The following is a 3038-nucleotide window of genomic DNA, read 5'->3' as shown; positions in this document are numbered from 1 at the left end:
CTGGCCAATTGGAGAGCTAACTCACACGATCACACAGCTGGCCAATTGGAGAGCTAACTCACACGATCACACAGCTGGCCAATTGGAGAGCCAACCATGCTGGGGTTTTTGCAGTTTTTCCCTAAGGCTAGTTTTTTGTGTGTTGTGTTTAGTTTTGTTTTGAAGTTTTATATTGTGAATTGAGTGATAGTTTACATGGGAGAAAACTCAGTTTTACACTCACCCTGTTGTACTTCACTTCATTGCAATGGTTACATCCCCTCCATGCAGCCTCCCTCATTCAATAGTATTTGCTTCTATTCCCTCTGGTGTGTTTTGTTGTTGTTGTTGTTTTTTGTTTTAATGTACACAATATAATATATATAATCATTTAAACCATCAAAGGGCACATTCTGCAAGCCTGCCTCCTGGCCACCAGCTCTCAGTTCCTCTCTTTCCATGAGTCTAGAGTCCTCAGCTGCTCCCTCTCTCCATGTCCTCATCTCTGCCTCCATCTCTGGTGTCGCTGCTTCTCTGGTTAGGGTCCCACATTCCTCTTGTGCTCTTCTCCCTTGATGGTCCTAGGATCCTCTGTTCTTGGAATGCAAGGTTAACTACTCCCTACTTCATGTTTCAAAACGTCTACCTAAGGTTAGTTTTTATGTACTCTTTTGTAAATCGTCTTTTTAAAGTGGTGGGTTAGTGTTTACTTATTAATTCCATCACATTACTTATGTCAGTATGAGACGAGCCCATATCCAAGATTCTTAGACATTCTGGCAGTTCTTAAGGATAGCTGTGAAGTCCCAACAAAGTAACCTACCAGTTAAATGACTTAAATTGCAAACACCTTCTTTTACATCTCTGGATTCAGTTAAGTAAACCAAGCCTAGTGATGCTGAGGGTTCTTTCAGTGGGATCGGTGTATTCAGCTTTAGGGAGAAGCATTCCTCCTCCGGCCCTGAAGCTCCTGCCTGTGGTCTCTCCTCAGTCACTGGCCTGGGGCAGCTTCAGCCATCACTTCTGTGCTTCATCGACCAACTCTGCTCCTTTCGGATTACTGCTGAGTGGATGCCCACTCATGGCGGCCCCATGTGTTACAGATCAGGCCTACTACGGGGGGTTTCCTTGATGCCAGGCCCTTGTTACTCAGTGCTGGGCAGGTTCAAACTGCCACCTTTTAGGTTTCCAACCAGTTGGCGTTTCTAGTCTCCCCTTTCCCCTTGAATTCCTAAATAGAGCAGGGTCCTGGTTGGTCACCAGCTCTTAATTTATTTTCAAGGGCCACTGACTTCCTTCCATGTCTTCATCAGTCCTTGGCAGGCAGCATTTTCGGAACAGCCTCCCCAGTGCCAGTCTTGCCCTAGTCCCTTCTCCACAGATGCTGGCACAATTGACTGGCGTGCAGCCCTGTGTCTCCCTGGCCCTGTCTAAGCCTGGCTGCCTTGGTTCTCAGGGTGCTCTGACCCACTTCTCCAGCCCCAAATGGGAACCCGCACTCTTGCCATCTTCATGTGCACACAGCCTTGACATGAAGACTCCAACCCCTATGTGCTCATGTCCCTGTGGCGCCCAGGTGGGGGGACCTGCCTGCTTGTCTTGCTGTGTATCAACGACCCTTAGATCTCTATCTCTAAGTGCAGCTCCCCGTTGGGAACCCACACTTTTCTCATCCTCAGGATCCTGATGTGGCACTGTAGGGTAAGCACTGGACTACAAGGTTGTTTTGAACCACAGGGTCAGAGGTTCAAACTCACCAGCTGCTCCTTGAAAACCTTTTACAGGGTCGCTATGAATCGGAACCCACTCCACAGCACTTCACATCAACAACTTGTACCTGCAGCCCCTAGATGGCGCCCCATGTCCTTGTCCTTGTGGTCCCTCAGCTCCCAGATGGGGACCCGCACTCTTCTACTTGTGCACCTGCAGCCCCCACACGGGGACCTGTGCTTGTGTGCTTCTGTATGTGCAGCCCCCAGATGCCATGTTCTTGTCATACAAGCATGTGTGTCTGTGCTCTGTCCTTTGGAGACTGACTGAATTTACTCGTAGAGCAGTACAGCTCTCTGTTGGCAACCCCACACACTTACCACCCTCATCTGCCTGCAGCCTCCAGCACTGATGGTGCTTCACCCTTTTAACCAAAGCACTTCTGAAAGCACTGCTTAGGTACCTCCCAGGAAAAGTGTCTTGGGCCTTCCTTCATGTGCTTGGTAAACGCTGCCTGAGCCAGGTACAGGAAGGAGGGCCTGCTTTGTGCAGAGACAGTACGAGTGCTCAGGTGGATCCGCACTCATGGGAGGAGGAGTCGCTCTCTTCAAGGTGCTTGAACAGGACTTCCAGTAACTTAGAGAATAATTCCCCTCCATCTGAGCGGTGTCTTGCTGGAATAGCCATTTGGTGTGTAAATAACACTCAGCTTGCTGGCTTGTTGTCCTGTAATACCTTTTTCCCCAGATCAGGGAAGTCCTTGGCCTATCAACACTGGTGGGAAGACCCATGCCCAGCATTTATGCACATGGATACGGCAAGACAAAAACCAGGAAAAGACGTTCAGCGTCCTTAGTCATTGTTGTTTTCACGGCTATTGAGTCGGTTCCAGCTCATGCACAATAGAACGGAACACTGCCCGGTCTTGTGCCATCCTCACAATTATTGCTGCCCCTGTGCCGATCCAGCTCACCTAGGACCCTGCTTCTTTTCCACTGACCCATTCTCTATTCCAAACCTGACATCCTTCTCTGGGGATGGGGCTCTCCTGATAACAGGCCCAAAGTACAGGAAACAAACTCTTGTCATCCTGACTTCTGAGGAGCCTTCCAGCTGTACTTCTTCTGAGACAAAGTGGATTGTTCTTCTGGCAGTTCATGGCATACACAGAGAGGTACCCCTTCACCCCACTAGGATGACTTTGGTCACACACAAAAAGAAAACAACAGGTCTTAGTGAAGATGTGGGGAAGTTGGAAACCTCACCCACTGCTGGTGGGATTGTAAACTAGTATAGCCACTGTGGAAAACAATTTTGATGGAGCCTTTAAAAGTTAATCACAGAGGAGG

At 48.8% G+C, this 3038-nt stretch overlaps 1 protein-coding gene across 1 annotated transcript in view; it reads left to right on the top strand.

Annotated features, from left to right (window-relative positions):
- Window positions 1-3038, top strand: part of GRK4 (G protein-coupled receptor kinase 4) — a 96082-nt gene that overhangs the window by 61330 nt on the left and 31714 nt on the right. The window lies entirely within an intron of this gene.

Source organism: Chrysochloris asiatica, unplaced genomic scaffold, assembly GCF_000296735.1.
Source record: "Chrysochloris asiatica unplaced genomic scaffold, ChrAsi1.0 scaffold00319, whole genome shotgun sequence".
NCBI lineage: Eukaryota > Metazoa > Chordata > Mammalia > Afrosoricida > Chrysochloridae > Chrysochloris > Chrysochloris asiatica.
This window is presented reverse-complemented; position numbering and strand designations above follow the sequence as displayed.